The sequence below is a fragment of the Desmodus rotundus genome, chromosome 12, assembly GCF_022682495.2.
Source record: "Desmodus rotundus isolate HL8 chromosome 12, HLdesRot8A.1, whole genome shotgun sequence".
In the NCBI taxonomy this organism is placed as follows: domain Eukaryota; kingdom Metazoa; phylum Chordata; class Mammalia; order Chiroptera; family Phyllostomidae; genus Desmodus; species Desmodus rotundus.
The window spans coordinates 39474427-39480900 of NC_071398.1; positions in this window are offsets into that span (position 1 = coordinate 39474427).

The following is a 6474-nucleotide window of genomic DNA, read 5'->3' on the forward strand; positions in this document are numbered from 1 at the left end:
AGTGCAAGTTTTTACAAGGTAATGTGTGGGTTTCACTCCTAAATTTTTTGATTGCTTTAAAATAAAATTCACATAAACTGAAAATTATTCTTTAATCATTTCAAAGTCTGGGGCTGGAAGAATGTGGCCCATCTGGTCCTACCAGAGTTCCATGCTACGGGACAGACCCAGGGTGACCAGGGTCCTGCACTGACTGTCACTGCAGGTGAAAGGTCGCAGCCCATCTCTGCCCAGGGTTCCTGTCCACAGCACTAACCTGAACCCTGCTCAGGTGCCTGGCCTCAGGGCTACCCAAGGGTACAGTACCCTCGTGTCCACCAGAGGGTGATACGGGGACACACATGGTGTCTGTCACAGTCCCACACCCACCCTCCCTCATCCCCCTCACACACACACACACACACACACACACACACACACACAGGGCACTGCTAGACTCACTGACCCACAAATGTCCTCCAGTGCCCTGATCGTGGATCGACTTTAGGAGGACAGTGCCCACCATCTCAGATGAGATGGCCCTGAGGGACAGGTAGGTACATGAAGAAGCAGCTCAAACACCCATGGTCCCCACTCCTATACATGGCCCTCCCTCCCAGCCACACCTACTGGGAAGGAGAAAACTGGACTTGGCCTACAGGTGGTCTGTGTGACATGCAGGTGCCCCTGGACAGTGGGCAGCTGCCGCACTGCAGCCCCTCCCTGGGACGTCCCTGAAGGATCGCGTGGGAGGGAAATGCTCTCAGAGGCAGAGCTTCAGGCAGTGAAGCTCACTGGTCATTTTTCTTGGAAAGAGAAAAGGCCAGAGGAGTGATTAGATACCAGGTCATGGGCTGTGGCCAATGGTTTGGCTGAACAGTCAGGGACTTGAACATGATGGAAAATGGATGATGCCCACTCCCTCTGCCTCCTGACCAGCCCTGCTGATTCACTGTGTAAACCTGTGTGGAGTGTGCCCCCTCCTGTTTCTAGGAATCTGATAAGAAATTCATATTTAAGAAAAATGCTAGATGGCAGCGGAGTAAGTGGGAACTACACTAACCTCCTCCCAGCATCAATCTGGAATTACAACTACATTGTAGAGAAAGCATCCTGAGTAACCCACTGAACACAAGCTGGAGAGAAGCCTTATAACCACGGACAGACAGAAGAAATCACTCCACAACAACGAGACTGGTAGGGAATGCGGAGGAAGCACGAGAAGGCTGGCTGGGCTCCCACCAGCGGCCGCTGAAGTTCTAGAGGGACATTTCCGTGGCACGGGGTTCCCCCTGGGAAGTGTGGGGTCTAAACCCCAAGTTAGGTTCCACAGTTACAGCACCAGAGCTGGGAAGGAACCCAGATAACCCTGGGACAAGCAGCAGGGCTTCTGTCTGCCAGGGAAAGATGGCTGGAGATGCAGAAACCCTTTTAAAGGGCCAAGGCAAAATTTTGTTTGCAGTCACTTACCCTGGGCTCTGGAAGAGGGAGGGCAGAGTGGCCTAGAGAATCTTGAGGAGAGTTTGGGGTTGCTGGCTCTGGGAGAAAACTGAGGGAGCAGCCACCAGGATCCCCATGCTGAGTCATTCCCCAGACTGCAGGGGCCATCTTTCTCAGGCAGAGCACTCCTCTCTGAATGGCATCCACCTGAGGGGAAGCAATAGCCCCCACCTGCAGGAAAGACTCTGCCCTACCCTGTGGTGCTTAAGCCAGGCTGCTAATTACAGCTTAAAGCTATATAAGTGATTAGCTTAACAACTAAAATGGAAATACAAAAAAGAAGCAAAAATGGGAAGACAAAGAAACAGATCCCAAATGAAAGACAAGAAAATTCTCTAGAAGAAGAACTAAATGACATGAAGGCAGGCAATTTATTAGATAGAGAATATAAGGATACTCAATCGCATGAAAAAAGACATAGAAACCATACAGAAGGACCAGTCAGATATAAAGAATGCAATATCTGAAATTAATATGCTGGAAGGAATAAACAGTAGATTAGATGAAGCAGAAGATCAAATCAGTGATTTGAAAGACAGTGTAGGAAAATATACCCAGGTAGTGCAGAAAAAAAACACTTTTTTAAATTTGGAGAGCTTAAGAAACATTTTGGATAACATGAAGTGTAACAACATTTGCATCATGGGAATACCAGAAAGAGAAGAGAGTGGACAATAGATCAAGAACCTATTTGAAGAAATAATGACTGAAAACGTCCCCAATCTGGTGAAGGAAAAAGACACACAGGTCCAGAATGCTCAGAGAGTGCCAAACAAGTTGGACCTAAAGAGGTCTACACCAAGACATGTAATAATTAATGACAAGGTTTAAAGACAAGGAGAGAGTCCTAAAAGCCTTAAGAGAAAAGCAGGTAGTTACATACAAGGCAGCACCAACTGGACTGTCATTTGATTACTCAACAGAAACATTTCAGGCCATAGGGAGTGGCATGAAATATTCAAGGTGATGAAAAGCAAGGACCTACAACCAAGGCTACTTTACCCAGCAGGGCTATCGTTAAAATGGAAGGAGAAATAAGGAGCTTTGGAGGCAAGAAAAACCTAAATTTTTTAAACACCAAACCAGTACTGCAACAAATGGCTTGCTTTAAAAAGAAGAAAAGGAGAAAAAAGCAGAATAAAATAGTTTAACAATAAAATGGCACTACATTTCCATCAATAATCAAGATATTGTATCCATCGATAATCACCTTAAGTCTAAATGGCTTAAATGTTCCAACCAAACAACAGAGGGAGCTGACTAGATTAGAAAACAAGACCCATATGTATCCTGCCTCCAAGAGACCCATCACAAATCAGAAGGTACACACAGACTAAAAGCAAAGGGATGGAAAAAGATATTTCATGCAAATGGAAAGGGAAAAAAAAGCTAGGGTAGCCAAACTTAATGTATTTTGCCATGCATAATGCACACTTTTCTGCCCAAATTTTTCAGGGTAAAGTAAGTACATGCACTATAGATGGGTAGTATTAGTTTTGTACCGATATAAATGTTTTTAATTCTTTTCTTTATGATTATGCATTAATATTGTAATTCTAGAAAGCAATTATGGTATCTGTATGCAAAATAATACCCTGGAATACAATAATCATTTTTGTTTCTAAATATAAACAAATAAATAACCGAATTAAAAAATTAAAATGAAAGATTTTTTCCTGAAAGTTTGGGCCAAAAACATAGGTGTGCATTCTACATGGCCAAATAGAGTATATCCGATGAAATAGACTTTAAAACTAAGGCTATAGTAGGAGACAAAGAAGGACACTACACAATGATAAAGGAAACAATTGAACAAGAGGACATAACCCTAGTAAACATTTAGGCACCCAACATAGGAGCAACTAAATATGTGAAGCAAATCTTTTTTTAAATATATTTTATTGATTATGCTATTACACTTGTCCCATTTTCCCCCCTTTATTCCCTTCCACCCTGCACACCCCTCCCACCCACATCCCCGCCCCCCCCCCCCGCCCCCAGTTTTAGTTCATGTCTATGGATCATATGTAGAAGTTCTTTGGCTTCTACATTTCCTACACTATTCTTAACCTCCCCCTGTCTATTTTCTACCTACCACTTATGTTACTTATTCTCTGTACCTTTTCCCCCTCTCTCCCCTTCCCACTCCCCCACTGATAACCCTCCATTTGATCTCCATTTCTATGGTTCTGTTCCTGTTCTATTTGTTCACTTACTTTGTTTATGCTTTGGGGGGGGTAGGTTCAGTTGTTAATAGCTGTGAGTTTGTTGTCATTTTACTGTTCATATTTTTGATCTTCTTTTTCATAGTTAAGTCCCTTTAACATTTCATATAATAAGGGCTGGGTGGTGATTAATTCCTTTAACTTGACTTTATCTGGGAAGCACTTTATCTGCCCTTCCATTCTCAATGATAGCTTTGCTGGATACAGTAATCTTGGATGTAGGTCCTTGCCTTTCATGATTTTGAATACTTCTTTCCAGCCTTGCTTGCAAGGTTTCTTTTGAGAAATCAGCTGATAGTCTTATGGGAACTCCTTTGTAGGTAAGTGTGTCCTTTTCTCTTGCTGCTTTTAAGCTTCTCTCCTTCTCTTTAACCTTGGCTAATGTAATTATGATGTGCCTTGGTGTGTTCCTCCTTGGGTCCAGCTTCTTTGGGACTCTCTGAGCTTCCTGGACTTCCTGGAAGTTTATTTCTTTTGCCAGACTGGGGAAGTTCTCCTTCATTATTTTTTCAAATAACTTTTCAATTTGTTGCTCTTCCTCTTCTCCTTCTGGCACCCCTATGATTCAGATGTTGGAACGTTTAAAGATGTCCTGGAGGTTCCTAAGCCTCTCCTCACATTTTTTGAAACAAGAAACATTCTTGTTTCTTGATTCACAGGCCTGCACTCGATTCACTGAGCCACACCAGCCAAGACTGAATTCTTGTTTCTTCATTCTATTCTGGTTAAATGTTTCTTTCTTCCTTCTGCTCCAAACCATTGATTTGAGTCCTGGTTTCCTTCCCGTCACTGTTGGTTCCCTGTATATTTTCCTTTATTTCACTTTTCATAGCTTTCATTTTTCATCTAATTTGCAACCATATTTAACCAATTCTGTGAGAATCCTGATTACCAGTGTTTTGAACTGTGCATCTGATAGGTTGGCTATCTCTTTGTTGCTTAGTGGTATTTTTTCTGGAGCTTTGATCTGTTCTTTCATTTGGGCCTTTTTTTTTTCTTTACCCAGCAGTCTCTGCAGGGCTGCTAGGTAGTAGGGGGTGGAGCCTTAGGTGCTTACCAGGGTAGGGCAACTCACATGGCTGCATTGTGATGCTGTATGTGGGGGAGGGGTCCAAAGGGAACTTGCTCCATTTTTTGCTGGTTTTCAGTCACATCCCCCAATACACACAATCAAATTGGGCCCTTATGGTGCTGATTCCCAGGTGGGTGGGTTTGTGTACATTCTAGGACCCTGTGGGACGCTCCAATGAACTCTCCTGTGAAGACGGGAGTTTCTTCTGCTGCTGCCTGAACCCCACAGGTGTTTCAGTCAGAGTCCTTGAGGCTTTATTTTCCTGTACTGGAACCCTGGGTTTCATGGTCTATCTCTCTCCCCAGTTGTTCCTCCCGATTTATCTGCACGCAAATGTGGAACTCCCAGTCTGCAAGCCACTGCCTCACCCGGTCCGCCAGCCACTCGCATAGACCAATGGAACAGAATAGAGAGGCCATAAAAAACCCACACCTTTATAGTCAGTTAATATTCAACAGAGGAAGCAAGCACATACAATGGGCTAAAGATAGTTTATTCAATAAATGGTGTTGGAAAAATTGGACAAATACATGCAGAAACATAAAACTAGACCACCTTATTACACCACACACAAGAATAAATTCTAAATGGATTCAAGACTGAAATATTAGACCCAAAACCATAAACATCCTAGAGGAAAATAAAAGCAGCAAAATCTCAGACATTGCTTGTAGAAATTTTTAACAGATATATCTCCCCAGGCAAGGGAAACAAGAAAAAATAAACAAATGGGACTTCATCAAACTAAAAAGATTTTTCACAGCAAAGGAAATTATCAACAAAATAAAAGACAACACAGAGAATGGGAGAACATATTTGTCGATCCATCTGATAAGGAGGTAACGTCCAAAATTTGTAAAGAAATTACAAAACTCAACACCAGAAAAATAAACCAATTAAAAAATGGGCAACAGAGACATATGAAAAGATGCTCAGCATCACTAGCCATCAGAGAGATGCAAATTAAAACCACAATGAGGTACCATCTCACACCAGTCAGACTGGCCAACATAAACAAATCCACAAACAAATGTTGGAGAGGATGCGGAGAAAAGGGAACCCTAGTGCACTGTTGATGGGAATGGAGACTGGTGAGGCCACTGTGGAAAACAGTATGGAATTTCCTCAGAAAACTAAAAATGGAACTGTCTTTTGACCCAGCAATTCCGCTGCTGGGATTATACCCTAAGAACCCGGAAACACCAATCCAAAAGAACCTATGCACCCCAATGTTCATAGCAGCACAATTTACAATAGTCAAGTACTGGAAGCAACCTAAGTGCCCATCAGCAAACGAGTGGATCCAAAAACTATGGTATATTTACACAATGGAATTCTATGCAGCAGAGAGAAAGAAGGAGCTTATACCCTTTGCAACAGCATGGATGAAACTGGAGAGCATTATGTTAAGTGAAATAAGCCAGACAGTGAGGGGCAAATACCATATGATCTCACCTTTAACTGGAACATAATCAATAGAAGAAAAAAGGAAACAAAATATAACCAGAGACATTGAAGTTAAGAACAATCTAACAATAGCCGGGGGGGGGGGGGGGACAGTGGGAAGAGGGGATTACAGGAACTACTATAAAGGACACATGGACAAAACCAAGGGGGAGGGTGGAGGTGGGGGAGGGAGGTGGGTTTGGCTGGGGTGGGGTGGAGGGATGGGGAGAAAAGGCATACAACTGTAATTGA